Genomic DNA, 23,808 nt, shown 5'->3' with positions numbered 1-23,808 from the left:
CAGTGAAAATAAAAACATTTCTAGAAAGTCCTCACTACGCCCATCCATACACACATGACTTTATGTCAAAACCCTTGGGATTTCAGAGCACCGATGTATTTTGGGGTGTTTGTGCATATGTGATGGGCGTATTTTTTTGGTTTAGCTGTTGCTTGCCCATTTTCTGCACTGCTTGTAAAAAATTGGTTTAAACCCCACAAGGGTAGAGTTGAAATATCCTTGAATTTTGATTAATAATGAGATCTCTATATGGGATGCATAATAATTCAATCCCTGCCTGTACCACCCCGTCAGATATGGGTCAGCCTGCGATGCTGATCTCCAATAAACCCTTGAGCACTGGGAGAGATCCAGAAAGCTGAAAGAAAATGAACGTGGTGCCAATATGTAGGAAGGATAAACAAGATGACCTGTGTAATTACAGCCCTGTCGGCTTGACATTGATTTTGGGCAAAATAATGGGATGTCTGGTACGGGACTTGTTTAATAAGGAATGAAAGGGAATGCCATAAAGGATGCCAATCAACAAGGATTTATGGAAAATAAATCTTGCCCAACTAAGTTGATATCTTTTTTTGATGAGGTTATAAATTTGGGCTGATAAAGGTGATGCTGTCAGCGTACTGTACTCAGGCTCCTGCAAGGTTGGGTCCTGCGTGACATCTTGATTAAGAAACTGGGAGGGTAGGAAATCACTGTGGCAGAAATTAGATGGATTAAAAACTGGCTGGTTGACAAGTTTCAAAAGGCACCTCTTGAAGTGAGAATCAACAGGGTCTTCTGCTCCCTGCTGCCTGCAAGGGCCGACTCGCTTCTATTTGACATTTTTATCAATGACCTGGAAGAAAACATCACATCACCCCTGATAAAGTTTGCAGCTGACACAAAGATCAGGGGAAATGGCATGGGAAGAAGAGGAAAGGGCATCGATACAAGATGCATCTTAATAAAGCCTTTTGGCCAGCACTGGAGTGGGAAGGCTCTTCCCTTGGCAGCGGGGATGGGAGATGGGGCTGACAGAGGACAGACAAGACCTGGAGAATGAAATGCAATGCCTTTCAGGCTGAAAAGTGGCTGTTCAAGCTTTTTGGTATGAAAAGGCAGAAACTCCAGGGTATTTTGGAGCAAACTCGTTCTGGTTCTGCCCTGGGTGAGCCATGCAACACGCGCGCTCTGTGCGCACCAGGTCCATGCTGCTCTGCTCCTTCGACTTCAGCTCATTCCTGCAAATCCCACGAGGCACCTGGCTGAACTTTTTGGCTTCAAACTCTATTAAAACCGTGGCCTGAAGTGACTTGCCTGAGGCCAGGCACTGCGGGACTGGTGCCACTCAGCAGATGTCGGCATCGGGTGGGCTTTAGGCAAGACACAGCCAAGCTCAACTCTCCCTCCCCGCTCTCCAGCTCCCATCCCTTTCCCCAGGATTATGTCTTTCCCCCTGAAAAAAAAAACCCAACCCTTTTGCAAGCCCTGGGTTGTGATTTTGAAGCTGCCTTCTGCGATTTCTCCCAAAGCCAAACAACACACGACACTTCAGGGCTCTCCGTAGCGAGCACTTTATTGCTTCCAGAGCAGCTTTTTTTCAGCTCCTACAATCCAATGCCCGAGAATAATGGACAGGCTTCAGCCGAGGGAATTTAATTCTGCTCCCGCTCCTTTCAGATCAGAGCCTGTGTCAGCAGGGTGCTCTTACAACAAGAGACTTTATTACAGCTTATCCAACACTTGGCAAGTTCTCAATCTGGAGAACTGGTTTGTACTACAGAGATTGCCGCTCCGCGTTGCATGCTAATAGAGATCTATAGCTGTGCCTCGAACCTATAGGGGAAGGGAAGGTTTTAAAGCCTTTGGTAGTGGAAAAAAAAAACAGGCTGGAAAAGTGTGAAGGTCTGGGGTTGGTTTGAACTGGAAGACCCCCATCGTATACATCTGGAATTACTGAACTGAATAACGCCTTTGCATCCAGCTCTTTCTATCTATGAGAAGGAAGAGGCAATTCCATCAGACATGTACGAAAATCCTCAGGGATGGCTTCTGGTCCCAGGTCCATAGAGCATCACCAGACACTGCACCGGACCCACATTCAGACATAAACCTCACCCTCTTTATATTTTTTAGTTTTTATTTTACTGTTTTCTGGTATGAGCATTGCATTCATGGGCAGAAAAGCCCTGGGAACAAACTGACCTGCAGAAAAATGACCTATCTAACAAAACAGCTTGCAGCAGCCCTCAAATCCAACCTCCCACACTTTTTCCCCTTTGATTTATAGTTTTTATTTCCCTGCTGGGGCCAGGCAGAGTGGAATGAAACCCAGGAATCCTGTTTCCTGGGCTCCTGCCTTGCCAAAATAGAGCATCTTCTCTTCCTCTGCCCTAAGCAAGCATCAAACTCCCTTTAACTTCAGCAAATGCTCCCCAGGCCTGGCCAGCGAGGTAACTTGAGGATGCATGGCTTGTCACTGCAGATGACACATGCCTCTCTCGCAGGATGTGGTATAATGAGCTTCTTCGTGGTCTCCCAAGGCAGAAATGTATTTATGGCACAAGGGGAGATTTATATAGTTTTTCTTTAAAATCTGTCAGCTAATAATAGTCGTGGCTGGGGCTGGGTTGAGCTGGGCTCACACGCAGGTATAAATCAGGGGTGTGTTCTCAAGCCGTACCATCATTTTCTCCCATTTGGTGACCAAGGAGATAATACCACGTGCAAATGTTTGCACCGAAGAGAGGACGATACAATATTCCAGCTGGGATACCAAAATGTGATAGATATATCCCAGTGCTCCCCTTGTGCTCCCTTGCCAGGGCATCCAGCCCCAAACCACCCGCATCAGGACCTTCCCGCAGACCCGATATTGCTTCCCAAGGCAGGGATACCCCAGCAAGAAGAGGCTCTCCGTGCTCAGAGTGGTTCATTTTTACCCTGCCAAGCGACCTATATACCTTCAGCCTCCACCAGCAAGTGAAGTGGATAAAACGCCTCCCATTGTCCCCTGGCATCGCACAGCCTTGAACAGTACAAATGCCCTAAAGACGACTTTTTTCAAACAAAATAGCTGCATATAATTTTTTTTTTTTTTTGTCTATGTGGGTCTGAATAAAATAGCTAACAGGTTCCAGAGGGATGTATCCTGTTAATTCCACTCATGATAAAGGTCTTTTAAAATGCCACTGATGCCTGAAGTGCTGATGAGGTTTGCTGATTTGCGGACCGTGGGCTGGGCTCCCACCGGAGCCCATTAGATGGCCTATAGATAGGCAGCTGGATGCACAGGCACAATATCCATATATGCCAGTCCAAAGTCGAAAAGCATTACTAAGCAATCCCATGCATTTCCCATCCCCTACAACAAGGCCAAGGGGGAGGGACAGGTTTCTGGAAATGAAAACACCAGCAGATAAGCTCCTGGTTTGTTTTTTTGTCTCCTCATGCCACATTAATTGTTTTAGCGTGGAGCTCAAAGCGTGATGCTGGGGACGAAGAGCAGGGGGATGAAGAACAGGCTCTGCGTGTTTCTTCATGTCATCACCTCGCTGTGACGCAGCTTGCACTCTTTTGTCCTTCACCCATTGCACCCAAAAACTCATGCAACCCACGAGCCGCAGGGGTTAATTTCTCATCCCCTGCCTGGTTCATGCCACGTATCTGTGCAAGTCCCTCTTGAGAGGTTTCCATCGTAATGTCATCATGTCCACCTCGTTTCTGCTTGGGGCTGCTTTATTTCTTCCTGCAAGGCCAGCCTGAGCTCGGTGGTGGGCTGTGTAATTCAATAGGCTTGCAGATCTGTCTCGGGTCAATTTTAATTCTATTTAAAGGACAGTCGATAGAGCCATCTCTAGGGTTTTCTGAGAAGGAATTTCATATTGCGTTTAATATGCACTGAATGCACCAGCCAGGGGAGAAAGCATTTCAGCGTCGATGAGACATAAAGGATGGGATGGGAAACGCTTTGCAACCTTGCTCCTTTGCTATTTTAGGCTCCACCTGAGATCCCGGTAAGCTGGCTCAGGAAGGGGCCGGGGAGGAGATAGTTGCCAGTACGACTTTTTAGAAGCACTCATAAGCTGCAGTGCAATGCCCTGCTCTCCTGACACTCATGGAGGCACAAATCGGCCCCTTCTTGAGCATCACCAGTCAAAAGCCCACCCTGATGCCAGATTTACACCACTGTAAACCTGTCCTTGGAGCCCAGGGCAGGTGCCCATCAGAAAAAAAGGAGACAACCCAAAAAGCTCTACCTCCCTGTTCATCATAAAACTGGGGGTAATGTCCCAGAGAAGAGCTGGATATTAATAAAGAAAGAGCTTTCAATGCTGCTGCTCATCTAAAACGTTCCCTTAAGTGCAGGACAAGATGTTCGAGCACTAAGACACACTTTTTATGCAACTTAATAAAAGGGAAAAATGATATCACCGCTGGAAAAAAAAAAAACAAAATGCATGCAGGGGAATTGAATTGCATTGCTTTACACTCAGATCAATCCCGAGATCGCATTGCACAGGCAAAGGGGGAGTTATCAGCACTGCCTCCCAGTGCTTACGCTAACATGCTCAAGGAAAGCTTTGCTCAGGCGTTTTTAGGGGGACAAACCCCATCACCCTAGATGGAAATATTTTCCCACTGGACAAAGCAGGAAAAAATGCCAGCCCCCCCCAACAAACCTGCTGCTGTAGGAAAATTACCAGCGATGCATTTCATGAGCATCCAGGTGATAAATGTGGGTCCGTCTCAAGGACCAAATCCACTCACCTCACAGCAAGGCCATGGCAAACCAGGGGTTAAAATACCTCTCCGGATTTTGCAGTGTGATGGGGGGACACCCCGCGGCTGCTTTCACGTTTTTTGGGCACATCACGGGGTTTGCTCCCATCGCGTGGAGCATCCAGCCGGCTGCTGCGGCTCCAAATGAAATCGTCCGTTCCCTGCTGGAGATAATTAACGTATATCAGAGAGGAATTTAGCTGGAGTGGCTATTTCAGTAACATGCAGCGTTCTCCCCCAGTTTGGGTTTGTTTTCGAAATTGCACATAAAGTGCAACTGCGGCACATTTACTTTTCTATTATGCCTACGAAATTAAGTTAGATGGCCCTAATAATAGCATTGCCTTTAAAATAACGTTGTGTTTAAAGAACAAACTCTCCAATGTCGCCGGCACAGCATATTTGTCTTGTGCTTAATTTCCACTTGCTGTTGTATTATTAGACATTAACATGATAGTTTTGTTTAATCTCTGGCTCCGTCGCCCATGGCTGACTCCAAACCGATCGCTCGCCCCTGTTGATGAAAGTCCTAATTCATCCTTGTTAGTGCAATTAGGAGGAAATTGGATAACGGTGCCACTTCTCACAAAAGGTCTGTGAGAGGGTGAGCCTCTCCCCCGAGAGGTGAAGCCGGCAGCGAGCTCTTGGCTGCAGGAGGATTTGTCGGCTCCTGGGAAGATGATGGGGACAAATGAATTGAGACTTCGTGAAGTTTTGAAGGGGAGTTTGATGGATTTTGTTTCTCTTTTTCCAGCATGGAGGTGGTAGGAGCCCATCCCCAAAACCCAGCCAAGGTCATTTTGAGGGTGTTTTGAGCACACCTACCTGAAGGATGAAAGAAATGTGAAAATAATGGGATTATTTTTTTTTTTTTCCAAAAAAAATAAGTCCTCAAAAGCTTTCAGAAAAGTGGCTGTGGGGTTTTTGCAGTGTCTGCTCTCTGTGGGCATCTTTCTCCCAACCATGAACATGAGCACAGAAATGAAATGAAATGCTCTTCAACGGCGGCACCGAAAATAATGTGTGTTTGTAGAGCGGTTCCTCCTGCCTCTGCACCGCCCGGCACAATTTCTTTAACCCTTATCTCATTTCAACCAAGTTTTTCTGGGTTCAGTGAACATCCCAGCACCCAGGACCACGTGCAGACCCAGGGACTGCTTTGGGTGTTGCTTCCCATCCTGGTTATCAAAGTCCACTCAAAAATCATGTGGGATCATCAAATCTTGGCAATTTGCTGCCCGTCAGCAAAAATTAGGCACACGGCCCATAGTGCTTGGGATATCAACCTCATATTACAGACTTTTTGTATAAAATGAGGGAATTCAGGGCAACTGAGGAGGAGTTATTGTGGCTCTCACCCCACCTGGGCAGTCACCTCCCTGCATCTCAGAAAGCAAATTAAGCTAAACCAGACAAACGAGCTCTTACTGCCTAATGAAATCCATTCCTTCTGGGTACAACTAGAAAAGGTACAAAAGCTTTCATTCCAAAGGAGATTAAATAACTTGGGTTTCTTACTTTGGAAAAGAGGCAGCCAGAGGAGGGTTTGATGGAGGTTTACAAAAGGTGGAGGGTGCAGAGGGGGAAAAATGGAAGTCCTCGTTTCTGCAAGCGGCTTAAGACTGAGGTGGCACTGGGTAAAATTAGCAAGAGGAAGGTTTAAAGAAAGTAGTTACACTGTGGAGCTCATTTCCAAAGGATTTTGTGGAAATCCAAATTATAGATGGGGTGAAAGCAAAGGATTAGACAAAGCCAGGGGAAACAAACCATTCCAGTATTAAATGCATAGGTGCAGATGCAATCGTGGCAAGAGGAGGACTTATCTAAGAGTATTTATAGGAGTACTTTATTCAGAATAGTTTTTTTATGTATATTCTCCAATTTTTCTGCCATTGTTTGTGATCCCTAAGGCTAGATCCAGTCCCTCTGACAAAACCACAGGCGAATATGAATCAATAGCCCAAGGATCCCCCCAAAAATTTAATATAATTGGATGATTAAAGCCAGAGATGCCAAAGGCAGGAGCCAGATGATCTGAAATTGTTCAGGACTGTTAAGAGCGTTGTGGTCCAAATATTCCTCTCCTCAGAAAATAGATGTTTCCTGGTAGCGTTGGGATATCTCTCAGGCTTCACGCTGGCTTCTTTGCAACCTTTGGGATTTTGGCACCATGTTTTTGTTTTGATGGCTTTTACCATGCCATGAAATGGGCTGGGATCCATAGCTGGCCAGCCAGAACCAGCAGCTGGTTCCCCATGGGATTTTCAGATGTGCCCAGCTGGAGGAGGTAGCCGGTACCATTGACTCTCAATTGAGTTCTCGCCACATCAAGCTGGGAAAATCACAGTAGAAACAATAGAAATAGACTGGAATTTCCATAGACACCTCCTTCTGTTCCACTTCCAACAATTCTCAAGCTTTGGTGTCAATCAGGGTTTATTCATACCTTCAGGTGGGCTCGTTATTCTTGCAAACAACCACAACAATAACTCTGCAAACCCCCAGTTCTTCTCAACCTCCAAATAATCTTTGGGGTTTTGGTGGCATTTCAGACCTTTTCCAGGGAACAGAAATAATGTGTGCTTTTGGAAGGCACAAATATGTCTCACTCGGCTGCCCCGGGGGTGGTTGAAGAGCTTGGAGAAGCCGCCCGTGGAGGAGAGGTCCTCACAGTGCAATCATAGCGGGGATGCAAATCTTGTGAGAGCACTCCTGGCCATCTCATGGTCATCTCCAAGCAACCACATGGCAAAATTGCTCAGAAATAACCCCCTACCTTTGGCTTGTGCCAGGGGGGTAACAATTCCATCCCCGCTCATTCGGGGTGCAGCCACACTCCGGGTGCCGTGCCATCCACCATCCAAAAACGGGGCGGCTGCTGTTTGCCCCAGAGGCTTTGCCACGTGTGTTGGACCGCAAAATGATGATTTTTTTTTTTTTTTTTGCTTCTTCTGAAACACTTTCAGAGAGGAATGGCAGAAGGCAATGCCCAACGAAAAGCAAAGAGCTGAAATTTGCGCCTTCATAGAGCAGAAACCCTTATTTTCCAGGGCGTTACCAGCTACCGCGTAGCAGGGCTGGGGCAATTTTGTCACGAGGGGTTGTGGGGTCCAGATACCCCTTTTTGGGGTGTTTTCTTAATTTTTTTAGCAAGGCTTCCCTTGCACAGACCGCAGCGCGCTTGGCAAGGCATTAGCATGCAGCTCGTTTTTGAAGGGCCTGGGGAAAATAGGCTCGGACAGTGAAAGGTGGAAGGGAAAAGCTTGTGAATAAATGTCTTGTTGTCACAGTCCTATTAACCTCCTCTCAGTCTAATCCTGTCCTTAATTGACTTTATGCTGATTATATTCTCGATAGGCCTGTATCAGCCTAGGAAGGTGGGGTAGGAGGTGGTGATGGGTGATGTAAAGGATACAGAGCGATCTGGAGAGGAGTAAAACAGAGAGGAGCAGCGAGACACACTTGTGTGAATGCGTGTCTGCTCTTCGTAACAGCAAACAGAGGGCAAAGAAAGTTAAAACTACCCAGAAAGGGTAAAAAAAAAAAAAAATTTAAAAAAAATCCACAAAACAGATCGCAAGCTTCTGTTTTAATAATTAAGAGGCTTTAAACTGCCCATTGAATACAGATGAATATACCGTCTGCAGGTAACGGGGAGGTGAAGCTTGATACCTAATCAACCATCCTCTTGGTAAAGCAACATCACCCCGTCTGGCTGCAATCAGCGGCGGAGCAGAGGCTGCCATTCCTTGAAGTGGCTCTCTGCGAGGGTTCCGTAATTGTCTCGGCGGAAAGTAAGAGTTCCCCCTAGCGCAGAGTGATAAATCAGGGATAATAATAACTTTTTCCAAAATAATCCTCAGGCAGAAACAAAATCCAGCCGAGAAGGTGGTACGGAGTCAAAACATGGCTCCTGGATCTGAAGGTTAGTTACATCTATAAATACACCGAGCCCTTCCTGTGCCCCTGCTGTTGCCATAATATATTGTTATTAGTAGTACTCAGCTATAAGGTTTTAGATTTTCTTTAATCTATTTCTTTCCTGAGTCCTTCTCATGCCGTGATGCTTCTTCCACCATCACCCTGAGCCTCAGCGTTTGCACTGCTGGTCTCCAAACCCCGGAGCCTCACTGCACGCAAAGGGGCTGGGGACACCCCAGGGTGGCATCGGGGGGCTGCGAGCTCCTTCTGCAAAGCAGCAGCTCAACACAGCCCGCTTCAAGGGGGCCTTGAACTTCAGCATCTTCCCCAGAAAGGCTGGGCTTAGAGCCAAAAACCCTGGGATGGGCTGGAGGTTTTGTCTCACCACTGCAGCCCAGGGGCCAGAGGGTTGCAAGACGCCATGAAATCCAAGATTTGCAAATATAAACGGAGCTTTGCCAACGAGCATTCTACCCCAAACTCTTGGAGAGCAGACCTTCCCTGCTGGCACCGTGCAGATGCAATGGGTCCCACTGGACCTTTGGGTTACATGTCCCACCAGTTCCTATTTCCACCATCTCCATCCGCTGGAAGCAAAACCCCAGCAAAATGGGGGGAATCTGTTAAGTCACCCAACACCTGAATGAGGAAAAAGCCAGCAAGCATGAAAGAAATTCACCACACTACGTACTTTTTTTTCTGTTTACTTATTTATTCCCGTATGGTTCTGATTTTTCTTCTTTTCTGAAAAACAAAAACCAACAAAAATAAGGTATGTGTAGGGTTATTCCAATATTTTGAACTGATTCTATTTACTCTGGAGCTGATAGGATTGATTTACAGCAACATGATGAATGCAGAGAGTGGAAAAAAAGATACCGTGAGTAGAGCATCAGTGTTTGATTCCAGGGCTGGCTTTGCAGTGAATGCTAACGCCAGGAGTAACGCCAAGCCACGGTCACCTGAAAATGAAGGGTTGGGAATTTTTTTGCTGGAATTGGGATAAGGAGTGAGGAAATGAAAGCACCTCGCTGCCCAAGAAACTTTTAGCATCAATATCTTGGGGAAAATAATCAAGTTGTAGCATTTTACAGATCTCCCTCCAGGTGGTGGAGGGATCTTTTCTCTTATATTTTTATTTTCATGCTTTTCCTTTAAGAAGCAATGGAGCAGGGGAACAAAATACCAGAGTACTGATTTTTTTTCTTTGAAAAAAAACACAAACCAAAGGAAAACACGAACATTCAATTCAGAAGCTGTTTATTTGATATTGCGAAAAGTTGCAAACAAGCCTAAACTGCTTGATTTTGGGGCTGGTTTGCTTTCCAGAACACAATAGAGGGTGTTTTCTGGGAACCAGATCTACTTTAGGAAACTTCTGTTGGGGTCTCTAGATCTCAAACTTACTATCCTGAGTTCTCAGTATATAAACCAAAATTCCCAACACCAACATCTCTGTGATAGCAAACCTCATCCCGGTCCTACACACGCAGCGTGTCCTCACACTGCTCTGATCTTGGGAACTCTCCTGCAGCCTTAACCCTTGTTTTCAGGACAATATATTATAACTTGTTATTTTCTTCACCTTTAGGAAAGGAAAGAAAAAGGCAAAAACCTGCTGTCATGAGCAAGGCAAAGCAATGCCCGGGAACCAGTGCAGGGCACTGGCTTTGCCCCCCTTCTTACGGTGATGTTATTTCCTAGAGAGGCTTATTTGTATCCCCAAGACCCCAAAAGTCACCAGATTTTACCCAAGTTCCATATCAATCACCACTCAGCTGCAATATTCCAAATGGAAACCTCAAACTTTATTCTTCATTTCTCTGTTCACCCATTTTTCATTCTTCTGTGGGAAAAGCAATGGTTTCTTATTGGAGATGATGGATTAAAGGGGATATGACAGGGGTATCGCTCATGCCATCATATCCCCTCCAGCGTGGCTGCATGGTCCAGCTGCATTAAAGCATCAGCATACAATTCTCCACGAAGCACACAACATTTTGGGAGACCACGCACCAAGCTGGGCACGCTGGAGCAAAAGAGCAATTTGCAAACACCTGGGAGGTTGAAATTTGTTGGCTGCAAACGTACAAAACAGTCGAGCTGCACAGACGGGGTGATTCATGAGGAGCTCTGCATTACGTGAGTCATCTGGGCAATGTTCGCCGCTGGATGGAAACGAAGCCAATGGTGTTGGAGCAGTTTGTAAGGAAAAAATAAGTCGACGGCAGCACCGGGCACTTTCTGCTGGCCAAGGTAAATGTGCATGAAGAAGGAACAAAAATGTAAGCATTGAAATGTGAGTGGGGATGTTTTGCAGCTGCTGTCATGGCCACAGCCATGCTAGGGGGGACCTGAAAGTTTCAGGGTGCAAGGCAAGGGGTGTAGGGCACAGCAGGGGAAGGCAATGGATTTTTAGCTGCAGAGCATCCTCCCACTCAAAACCACGAGGGATTATAAGCCACCTCTCCGCAGGTGCTTTCTGTTCGAGGTCTCCTCCAGCAGACGCTGTTAGGCTGAACATTTGGGGTGATTAACCCCAACTCCAGGCCGATGGACGTGCCTAACCCCGGGTGGATGAATTTTCCCAAATCTGCCTTGGAACGCGCTGGTGTGCACACACGTGTGTGCGTGTCCCAGCCACATCCCCCTGTTTAGTCTTCTATTTTTTGATGAGCCTTGGATTTTGAAAGAGGCTCCTCTTGGCAAGGGGCTCAGCTGGCAGAAACAAAGGAAGAAATGATCAAACCCAGAGGCTCCTGCCTCTTGTCTCCTCCGCTCTGCCCCTTTCGCAGTGCTGTCGATGAGCCCTGCTTTTCAACAAAAGCTAAACACTGTCAGTGGGAGAGCAAAGCAGGATCTCTCTGAAATGCAAATGCCTTTTTGAGAGCAGCCAGCTTTGAAAGCAGCAATCCTGCTGACTCATGTTTAGGAATTGGGGGAGAAAGCCTGCTCCTTCGCCCTATCCATCTTCCCCTCCTCTTCAGCACCACCTCGTCCTGGGGATGCACATGTAACGCCTATAGAGGCCAAGTGGACTACACAGGTGAAACGGTGTTGGTGGGGACAAGATCTACAGCCCAGATAGCATTTTCCCTGCAAAGCCATCAGCTGCTCTTCCAACGAGGCAGGGTCAGCACAATGCTCGCATGGCAGAGGATTTAGCAACGGGGCAGCGTGGGTTTAAGCCTTGATACACCAGGTGGGTTTGGGAGGACAGCCCTTCAGATCCCTTTCTGCCCCTTTCTCACCTGTGACACCTTCATTTTCCCTTCCCATTTGCTCCTCCCGGTCATTTCCCAGCTCTGCATCCTTCCAGCTCATTTTAGGTGTGTTAGGGTAGAGCCTGCGCCCAGCGCTGGGATCCAAGAAGGCAGAGAGCTTGCGGCTGCAGGGTCTCACGCTATTTCCATTGAACAGCAGATCCTGCACAGGACTGAAGGAGCAGGACCCTGGCCTGTGATTTTACAGAAAGGCAAAGGATGAGGGCAGGATGGAAGAGGGAGTGAGAAGCACAAGCAGCAGGAGGTGTAGATCCCTTTCCATAAGGGCAGTAAGTTTCTCCATCGCACGGTGACAGGGACGAGCACACAAAGCTGACACCAGGATGCCACCGAGCTGCCAAGCTTGCAAAGGGCAGAAGCCCGCCGGGTATTTCTGCACTTCTTTTTGCTCTTAAACCTCCCTTATTATTTTCAAGAGCAAGCTGTCAACTTGGCTGCTTAGACCTGATTTCCAAAGACGTTTCCAGCCCCATGCCCATCCTTCGAGGGGGCAGGAAGGTCCACACTGAGCTGCATCACCATGACCCAGCACATCAGCAGAGGTTTGCAAATGATCTGCCTGGTTCTGGGTGTGCACATGAGCCCAAGAGGTTAAAAAATATGGGTCCATATTCTTTCCTCCAACCTTTGCAGCATCATCACTGTATCTACTCCTTATTAATATAAACCTATAAATACCTGCAGGGTGTCTCTGATCCAATGGAAAAGTGTCTTTTCCTGCGTGATGGGGAGCTGACAGTGGAGTTGTACAAAGTCATCGGCTCCTGACACCTGCCTGCAGACATCACTCAGCTCGCACGGGGCAAGATGCCCCCGAGACCCAAATTAATGTCATCGGGCGAGTGATCCCCATCTCCACCCAACCCCCGGATTAGCACCCTGGGATCTGAGCTGCTCGTAGGTGCGGTATATGAAATCAAAACATGTAATAATAAGCAGAGCAATAATGGAAGTATCACGGCTTGCAGCAATGTCGAGCTCCAGGGGCATAATGGAAACTCAGACATTTTTTTCTAATGTGCTTCTGCTCTAATAACTGATTTTTTTTTCCCCCTCATCGCTTTTCATCTGAAAACACTGGTGTGCTGCACCAGCAGCAGCTGATCAAGACTTCACACGTCCCGCTCATTATCCACCGTTCCACACAAGGGGAAACAAGAAGGATTTATAGCACCCAATTTTGTAGAAGTGTTGCCCAAAGTGAAATACCCAGCCGTGTCTGCTCTAGGAAAGCCGCAGCTGTGCTGGGTCTAAGGCTGGGAAAGGAGAGACTTTATAGGGACAGATAAAATCTTTTATTAGACCAACTGATCTAGCTGGAAGAAGCAGACAGGTTTTAGGTGCACAGACCCGTCTTTGGGTCTCAGGTTACCTGCAGTGATCTCCAGAGCTCCTGCAACACCCTCCTAAGCCTGTCTCCATCTCCCCAGACCCTGGAGATGCAGAAGGAGAACTAACACCACCAGCACGGCCACCTTGAAAAGCCTCCGAGCTCCAACACTGACAAAGTCCAAAATCCTGCCTAAATCCTTCTTCTTTTGGGTCTCTGGCACACCAGAAACTCTCCATCACATGGCTTTTGCTATTTTCTCCTGTATCACAACCCATTTTCCCCTGCCTCATCCTTTGCTATGGAAACCCACCCTGTAGGAAATGATGCTGAAGGGCAGGTAACAGAGGGAGAATTCAATTTGGGTACCAGAGCCACAGGCAATGAAAGCAGTGAGAAAACAGTGAGGGTGGTAATTAGAGCAGAGCAGAGGGATGTGCAAGCTCGGGGATCAGATGCTGGCCAGGACCAGCTTGCTGGAGGCAGCACCCACATGTACATGGCCCTTGTGGGTGCTTGGGTGGCTGTGGATGCGGAAAAGTGTGTGCAAGGGGAATACAGAAGGCTCAAATCCTCTTCTTCTGTCCTTGGTGCCATTGCCGTGCTTTAATGCATTTTTGCACTTCCATCCCTTCCATCCCTGCTAATTCCCACCCAGAAACCCCCCAGCTCTGGTGCAGACGGACCCCCACAGTTGGCACCCGCTGGCCACTGTGCCCAGCCACGGCATCAGGCATCAAGCACGAGCTGCTGTGCGTGGTGTAGCCATTCAGTCCTCCTCTCCTTGCCTCATTTTTAATTCCAATAAGGAACAGCCCCTTGCTCCCCAAATTATTTATAACTGCATAAGGCGTATCAATAAAATTTTTCTTTTTTTTTTTCCAAAAAATAATAAAAAGGGTTGATCCTTCTGGTAATTTAGAGTAATTATAGTAACCTGATAATAATTTCTAGCAATTAAGCACAATACTAATTCACTTATTTACTGAGTAATGTCTTGTCTTTATTTATGGGGGCTGTACCGGAGTATAAATATCTTACTCACTGTGTTGGCTAATGAAAATTTACTAAGTAGCTTTTTTTAATAATGTTTATTCATTTTAAGCTATTCTTAGTCATCACGTGTGAATAAGGAATAATTGCTTGACTTTGGGATGGTAATTAGAAAGTACTAAGTCATTGTTTTCTTCTTGCAAGCGGATGGTTTGTTTAAGTGTGCATCTGCTCTCCCAGCATTAATTCAACCTGCCAGCCCCTCATCCTCTGCCTAAGCACCCGCGCTCGCATCCTGCTCTCTCAGAACAGGAGGTTTTCAGGACTGATGGGCTGGATCAGCTGTGGGATCGTACAGAGCGTGGGCCAAGGTGCCCAAGCGGGTGCTGAACTGCTTGACTCATGTTGTTGAGAAACCCTCCATGGGGTCTCAGGGCTTTGCTCCAGGAGCAAAGCAGATCCATCAGCACCCAGGGCAGGATTTAGATCTGCTAATCAGAGCCAGAGCTGGGGAAACAACTTGCAAGAAAAGAATGCCATTGCAAAGCAAGCGGCTGTGAAATACCGTACCTGCAAACCTTCAGCCTCTTCTTTCCCTGCCAGGGAGGTGGGAGCTCCTAAGCATGGAACTGGGGAAGGAAAAGGCAGGGAATGAAATAAAAATGTGAAGCAGGTATTGATATTCACATACAGGAGTGCTCGTCTGGGCAGCTCGCACCGCTCCGTCCTCCCTGGAAGGGAGGGATGCTCACGGGATGTCTGAAAAAGGGAGGGATGCTCAGGAAAAGTCATTTTGTTTCCCAAAGATCCCCAGAGCAGCCAGAAAAGACATGTCCCTGCTCAGCACCAGCCCCAGGACTGGCACATTACAGCCTTGCCGAGCCAAGCCACGGCTCAACACCTGCAAGTATCTGGAGACAGCACTCCCCTCGGGCTGCACCTCCAACCACAGCCCAACCCAGAGGGAAACGTGGCCAACAGATGTGAATTCAGGGCTAACGCACACCGTGCCTCAGTTTTGCCATTTGCAACCTGGAGTTAATTGTTCTGCTTTCCTTTGTGAGGAGCGCTGGGATCTCCCAGGGAAGGACCGAGCTCCCACATCAGGCCGCTGCACGAGATGTTCTGCAACGCGGCATCGTTTTGAGGTGGTTGCAGACACGCAGCACTGGACATGATCTTTAAAAGCACGAAGCAGTTTTAAAGTGCTTCTCTGAGAGCATTTGCAGGGACCTGATTTACTGAGCACTCAAAGCAGCCTGTTCTTGCTGGAAAACAGGGCTCGAGATGCACTCAAGCATCTACAAATACAAGCTTTGCGCTGTCTTAATCTCTGCCTTTCTCAGTTTTCCCATCTTTAAAATGGGGATAACCCAGCTCCCCGGAGACATTCGCAAACACCGCAGCTGCTGTGCTATCTGCACCCACCTGCGAAAATGGGCAAGAGCCCATAAAAAGGAGCCATCCTTCCCTGTCTCATCCCTATGGGACAGCAAAGGCAGGGGGGAAGATCCGCAGCACCTGCAGGTGCCGGGAGTACCACAGAGCTGGAGAAAGCCAGCGGGATCATCAAAAGGGCATTCCATGTCCCAGGGCACAGGGTAGGAAACTGGATGCTGTGGATGACCTGCAGGTTCCTCCATCAGGGAAGGAGGTTTATCTATGGTATTGGTATGTATACCACACCTATACCATAGCTATACCATATGCCCCTGGCAGCCAGGGAGGCAAAGGAAAGAGTCAAAACACCACCAAGAACACTGAGGTGGCTTAACCATCTCCTTACCACCACACCGAGGTTCAGCAGCCTTGTGCAACATCTCCCAGGCCAACTTCTCCCAGGGACCATTTGCATTTTCACACCCCCATCCCTTTCAAGCACCATTTCTTCACCGATCCCAGTAATTTTTCTCTGCTTTGAGCCGTGTTGCGGCCACAAACAACCCCGTAACCATAACAGCATGAGCCGCAAAGGCCAGAGGGTTTCTGTGCCTTTCTGAAAAGGCAAAGCATCACCAGGGATTTCCAAAGCAGCAAAGGAGATGATGTGGTTGCTGCTGTCTCCCAGATAATTCACTGCAAAATTGCCATGGGATTGCCCTTTGCAAAACAAAAATGCCCTTTACACTCCTCCTTTACACCTCTCTTGCTGGGGCTGGTGCTCCCTGAGTGCAAAGGAGCCGGTGTAAGCGGAAGAGGCAGAGCCAGGGCACCCCGATAAATCCCTGCAGGGCTCACATCCAGCGTGCCTGCTTCCCAGAGATAAAAAGAAAAGCGCCGCTCCTCCGAGGCACGGACACTGGGCTAATCTCTTCATGCACCGGGTCCGTCACCATGTCACGGGAAGCAAAGATGGGCGAGGGAGGGAGGCGGCAGCGATGGGGCCGTGAGCATCCCCAACCCTTCGTGCGAGATCAGCCCCAAGCAGCTGCTTGGGGAAGGAGCAGCGACTGGCATTTATTTTGCATGGGGAACTGGAAAGCATTTTTCAATCTTGAGGTGGAAAAATAACCCTGCGGAAGGGCCCTGGGGTTTGGGCATATTATTTAGGTGTTTTGAGATATATCCTGAGGTGTGATGCGGCTCTGACTAGTCCCATGATGGGAATCTGGGAGTACAAAGAAGAGCCTTGCAAAATTGCAGATGCTGGAGGAAAATCACTCGAGGAGCCAGAAAAAAAAAAAAAAAAGGGAGCTGTAACAACATATAAGCAGCTTCAGAGGGAGAAAATATTGGGCAGGGAAAGGAAAGCAAACTGCCGCTGCAGGATGTTAGTGCCAGACAAATTCGTATCAGAATTAGGCACTCATTTGAACGGGGAGGATGATTAACCTTGGGAATAAATTATCAAGCAAAATGGGAAATGCTCCACCTCTTGATGTCTATGGATAAAAACTAGGTGCCTTTCGGGAGGGAGGATGAGCTTTAATCAAACCCAAAGCCCTGGGCTCCCCAAAGCAACCCCTCGGGGGTGATTCCTGGCCACGAGCCGGGAGAGCTGGGCTGATGTTCCCACTGGATCTGGTGAGCACTGCGAGTACTTATAAAACCTGCCAGTCCATATAAAATGATTGCTCACCTCTGCCCTGCGAAACGACTGACCCATCCTGCCCTCTTCAGCAGGAATGGCTGTGACACGCTAAGCAATTGCCAGGTGCCAAATGGGGTTTTTTCCCCCCAGTAATAAAAAAGGATTTAAATGCTCAGACAAAATTAAAGACCCCGCCAAGTCCACTGATGGTCCAGCAGCACGATATAATAATGGCTCTTATTTTAACAGCCTCAGAAGATGGTGTCTGTCAGCTTTCTTCCGGAAAGGAAACTTGCTTTATTTTTTTCTTTTCTTTTTTTTTTTTTTCTTCTCTTCCAAGCCTGGAAGCATTGTCTTTAGTCATATTGCCAGTTCCTGGGCTCTGTTATATTCGTATCTCTATTTCTGATGGATGTTTGATGGCAACCTTGGGATGCTCAGAGCCCCCTTTTAGGGCAGTTGGGGGGGGGGGGGGGCAATGTCACGGGGCAGGGGTGGCAGGTGGTTGCTATTTCTGCTTAATGACTTCCAGTTTAAATTACCGACAAAGCATCCTAATTATCCAGGTGCCATTTCAATCATCGGGGTGGTGGGGGGAGGACGGGGCAGGCTGACAGCTGCAGGTTGCCTCTGCTGAAGTGCTTTAGGGTGGAAGAAGGGGATGTGAACCAGCAAGTGCCTGAAGCAAGGCGGAGAAAGGGGTGGGAAAACACGGTGAGGTGCTGGATTATACCCTTGCCCATGTCCTTACGTACTCAAGTGGCAGGGGTGAGCAGTGAGACCTGCCCAGCATCCCACCCCCATTCCACATCTAGATGATGCAATGCCGGTGAGCACAAGAGATGCTCCCAAGTAGCCGTCATCCCTCCAAATTAGGGGCTTCAGTACCTGTTGCCTCACAAAAAAAACCCAACAATATATTTTTTTCCAAGTGGCCAATAGATAAAAATGTTATTCAGCAAATTTGGGATTTACCACTCCTCTTCCCACCCCTGTACTCACAACCCATGGGAAGTAAGTGAAGCAACCCCAGACCAGGCTCCTACATCAGGTTGCTGTGTGGGATGTTGGGCAAGACATCATCATTTCAAGTTGGTTGCTTAATCATCGTTAAAAATCACCACGCTACGCAGAAAAGCAGTTCCTCCACCCTAGAAATGGGGTTGCTATTTAACCCCAACGAGCCAAGAAGACGAAAACCCAGCAGCTTTGCCTCCCCAGGCTCCATCTCAGGAGAAATTCGGAGCATTTCTGATCAAACGCAGCCCCGCAGTGACCGCTTTGGGTGTGCAGCGGTGTTTAGCTGCAGGGGGGGCTCCCCAGGGACCCCAGGGCAGCGCTTCAAGCAAAGTTCACAGCCTCTTCCCCTCGCAAAAAAGCTTTCCGACTGCGAATTTTCAGTCTGCAGCACGACAAACGGGAGGGATATTTTGGGAGCGGTCTTGTTCCTTGTTCTCCTACTGCCTTTCTTCTTCTTGCTTCCTGCTGCTGTTTCACTTTTTTGATCTCTCTTCTCTCCCTCTCCCTTCATGTCTCTCCCTTGGAGGTGAGATGCGGTTCCCTTCCCCACCCCCCCACCCCACCCCCGCCATGTGCATGTCCCGGTGCCAAAATCCAGCAGACGTGTGGCAGCGTGGACTGTCCTCCCTGGAGCTTTGAAAACCATAAAACCTCTGGGATGCCCGAAGAAAGAAGGCCAAATATTCCGTGCACCCAGCCCTCCCCAGCACTCTCTGAATCTGTTTGCCTAGCCCCAAAATCTTTTGGCATAATTATTTACATGGTTTGTTCCAAGCGGTTTGCAAAGCAGTTGCAAAGCCAACTGGTCGCCCAGCGCAAAGGCATGAATTATTCCAACGTTAGCACCGCTTGCCGGCAGCCAGGCTCTTGCAGCCTGCAGAAGCAATTGCAGGGTTGCAATCATTTAGTATTACTGGGTTGCAGTAATATTGCAATAAAAAATAATAGTTATTGGGTTGCAAAAATAACATTGATCAGGTTCGGTAATGTTGCAAGGTTGCAAGAATTGCTTGTTATCGGTTTGCAGTAATACTGGGTTGTGATAACGAACCCCCAAGAGGGAAATACACACCAAAAAGGTGCATCATTCCATTCCCTGTGCCGGTGGCCGGTGCATCCTCCATGCTGAGAGCATCCCAGTGCCGAGAGCATCCTCCAAGAGCAGCCGCAGCCAGGATCTCATCAGCCATCAGCACAGCCCGAGCACCCCCTGGGTGCAGGCGCACGCGTGATGCTGTGGCAGGGTGCATCCTTCAAGGAGCTGAGCTGTTTACCGGAGAAGTAATGAGATAATCAAGGAGTCATTTAGACTCCTCTGGAGGTGGATAAGTGCCTGCGGTAGATTTTTCTTGCTGCCATCCCACCCGGACCAGGTCTGCAGGGGCATCCCAAGTGACCAGGGAGATGGGGTGCAGCACCCAGTGCAGGGATTGAGGTACGTTTTCCACCCCCAAAGTAAAAAAAGCAAGCTGCTGGTGTTTTGGCCATACCCCTTATGCCACCTGTGCCTTTCTCCCTGCTGTATTTCCCTACATGAGACCACCCACCCAGGCTGCATGAGCAGAGCAATGCAAAGCACTAGGGAAACTGAGGCACAGAGAGGGGAGTTGTTATACCCAGCAGTGGAGCTGCAATAACCCCCCACATTTCTCAGGTCTTCTTCGCAAGCTGCAGCCTCCTCACCACCCCTCTGCCGACCTTCTTCCATCTCCTGTTTTCTAACAGCCAGCCAAGTCCTTGGTCCCCAACTAACGCCCGCAGCCCCTGCCAGCACGATTTCCCTGTTCAGGGGGCTGGCGACAAATATCTCCACGCACATATGGCATCCTGACTCCTCTGAGCACATTTTTAGGGCAAACTTCTCATCCCACTGCTTGCTTGACTGAAAATAGAAAGCTGAATTTGGGATGAAACGCATAGCTGTTGGCTGGGGAAGCAGCAGGCAGTTAAAAAGGAGGGGCTGCCAGGAATATTTTATACCAAAAAAAAAAGCAAGAAAAAAAGACTTTTTTTTGAAAGGGGAGAAAGAGAAGTTGTTTACAGTTTGGACTTGCTAGGATCGTGTTGGACAAGATGAAATGCCGCTGGCAGGTGCTGGATGGAAGCGGGGTGCAGCACGCCTTTCCAGCCGAGCCCAGGTGAGGGGCCCAAGCCAACGCTTTGTGGGGAAATGCAGGCAGATCTATATGGGTTAAGCAGAAGCAGCTCTGTGGTTTTACCTGTCTAGATCATTCACCGTTCAAGCCATCTCCTCTCCAAGACACATCTACCTGGGCTTTGGCGGCAGGTGACTTCAGAACATGGGATGTTCCCCAACTGGGGACACACTAGAGTGGGTTATACGTGAGTCACTACATCAGCTGAGCATTTAGAGAGTATATTTAATACAAAATATGGAAATTCCCGTTCGTGTGGAGGATTTAATGATATTTGTCAATGTTTCAATTGGATTCGCAGACGGGAATCTTCTGACGCTGTGAAAGGAACATCTGCCAAAAAAGTTCAGTTACGTTTGAGCAAAACTTGGCGTTTCCTCCAAACTTGGCCCTTCTCATACATTGTAAATGTGGGGGCAAAGTCTTTTCAGGACGCAAACAAAGACAACAGCAGACCAGACCTCACCAAGGAGTGGTGGCAAATCATCCACCCCAGCTTCGGCGTCTGGAGATGATCCAGACTTGAGCAGAAATGCCCCTGGAAGAGAAGGTCATCCAGCCTGCAGGTCCAATGTCGCGATGTTGTGATGTTGTCCCAAGTCTTCTAGCTCCCGGGACCCTTTGGGGTAATTTGTATACACAGATTGGCACGATGATGCTCCCAAAAGATGGACATGAATCTGTAATAACCCCAGCTTGGTACCCAGCCTCATCCAAGCCAGTGCTGCGAGCAGCGCTAGGTCGGGCTTTCTTCAGGCAGCAAAGAAAGGAGCTAAGGAAGGGGAAAGAAATGCTCTGAAAAAAGCCATTTGTCCCCTCGGCTTTATTCCTGCTGCAGAGCTGGAGCAGCTTGTAGCTCCAGAGAACTTTTAATAGAAATCTTCAGAATGAAATGGGCAACAGCTGTTTGCCTTGATAAATATATTTTATGCTACATGCCTCAGCCGCCATCTGTTTGCTGATACGAGCATTTCTCCTCTGCAGCAGCTGAAGAGAAGTCATCAAAGGGAATAGCAGGAGATGGGTTTCTTTGCAGGTAGAGGGGAAGAGGTGAAGTGGCCCGTGCAATGGAGTTATTCTGGCGGCTTAATGTGGCAAAGCTGTTACAAGAACAAGAGGGAAGACGGTGGGTGGGCTGGGAGTTGAGGGGAGCTGAGGTTTTCACGGGGAATCTGGCCTTTCTGCCAGTGTTATCTGAGGGGACATGCTCTGTGTAATACCATGGGCAAAGGACCAGGCTTCTTGAAGGTATTTAGATGCTTAGAGATGCGGGTAGCAGCCTTGGAGGAGCTGCAGAAGTTTTGGTGCTGAATGATCAGTAAAAATCCCTACGCTACATCAGGAAATCCCACGAGGTGGTTTTATACACCTGAATAAAAGAAGTGGTCTGACCTGGGCTCCTTCCCTCATCTCTCTCCATCCCCAGCCAGGAAAAATCCCCTCCTGCAAAAGTGCTCGAAGAGCCACCCCCACAAACCGCCTGCATTGGTGTAAAAGCACCGTGAGCATCCTGCCTCCGGCTGGTTTCCTCCTGCCCCCCCAGCACCGTTTCTGCAGCAGAGGCATCCAGCTCTCCCTGCTTTAGAGGGACAAACCGAGACCCAGTGGGGAAATCATTCCAGATCGATGTACAACCTCTCAGCGATGGAAAACCCACTGTCGCCCCTGAGAGCGTTGGTTTAATGGCTCCTTGTACTTGCAGTTAAAACCCTTGCCTTGCTGCTCTTGTAAAAAAAAACTTCGCTGGAGCGAATTGCACTCCTCCCCCCTCGCTGCCACCCACTCCGCAATCAAACTTCGTGCGAGCAGCAGGATGCAGGAACACTTGCACAAGCATCCTGGAGATGTCCACCGACAACTTACCCACCTGAAGATACTCACTGGTTCCTACTCAGGCCCGTGGGACCGTTCTGGGAGCTGGGCTGACCTCCAGACGCGAGCAATGCCGTCGGAGGGTTGGGTTTTGTTTTTCTGTTTCCCCTGCTTATTATTAACACCCGGTTGTGGCACCACTACACTTAGCCTAGGTATGTAATAGCTGGTTGTCACTGGCACTCACATGCCTAGGTGACAGGTGCCCTAGCCAGAACAGGGCTTATTATTGTGATTATTGCTATCATTGCTATCATATTATTTTATATTGCCTAGATGGCTCAGCCAAGGTCAGGGCTGCAGGAAGTGCTATAGAAATGTATAGAAAAAGGGAGACCCGTGTCCAGGGGGGCTTGTAATTAAGCAGCTGAGTAGACAGGCAGGCGGGCAGAGGTGAGGTGCCCTGGCTGGGCAGAAAAAGGGGAGCAGTAGGTCAGGTTTAATTGGGTTGTACCAAATTCTGTCTGAGGTCGACATTGCCCACAGTCAGACGGGGTGATGTTGGTGAGAAAATGTGGGTGTAAGTGCTGTCTGCAAGAGGAGGTGCTGTGGGTGACTCAGGGACATGGGCCTGGAGGACCCCAGAGTTCATATTTAAGGGCAGTTACGGTCACTTGATTACATTTATTCCTGGGAAATAGTGTCCTTCCCTTTCGCCCGTGCTCTAGCTGGCAAGCTGCATGCATGGCTCAGTGCAGCCTGGCTGTGTGTGCAGGAGCCATGCTGCCTAGGGGAGGGAAGATGCTGCCAGCCCAGACCACCAAAAAGGATCCCCCTCGTAGAAAACCCCCTTTTTCTAATGGGCTCTGGAGGGTGGGCTGCTATTCCCGCTCCCTGTGGATTTGGGGGCAAAATCTCCACATGATGCCCCTATCTCTCACGGGCAGGGAGCAAGCCCCGGGGTGGAGGAGGGCTGAGCAGTGCTGGCTCAGGGGAGTCACACATGGTTCCCCCGCATGTTCCCGGTGCTGGTGCACATCAGGGTATGGGGAGCAGAGCTGGTGACCCAGTAAGTCCATCTGTCCATGTTCATGTCCGCAGCATCCCCACACCAGCTCCCCAACCTGCCTGCCCCTACCCTCCCCAGGGTCCCTCCGTGCCCTGAAGCCCCTCTGTGAGTGATGCTGGCCCCCCTTTTTGGGGTGACCATGGACTGGTACAAGGAGAGAGGACCTCGGAGGCAGCCTTGGACCAGCTGTCCTGAGCAGGGCGCTGTCCCATCCAAAGCTATAGGAGAAGTCCCCTGGTACTAACAGGGTATGGATCAGGCCCTACCCAGAGCAATTTGTGCCTGTCCTTTACCTTGTCTGCAAAATGTTCCTTTTGTCCTGCATCTCTTTCTCCCTCTCCCCATTCCTCTTATTCTTCCACCCAGAAAGCTTCAAGCTCGGAGCACTTTAAAATTCAAGGGGATTCAATACAAGGCAGGAGGTTTAA

Source organism: Falco naumanni, chromosome 16, assembly GCF_017639655.2.
Source record: "Falco naumanni isolate bFalNau1 chromosome 16, bFalNau1.pat, whole genome shotgun sequence".
Classification (NCBI taxonomy): domain Eukaryota; kingdom Metazoa; phylum Chordata; class Aves; order Falconiformes; family Falconidae; genus Falco; species Falco naumanni.
Note: the sequence above shows the minus strand (reverse complement) of the source record.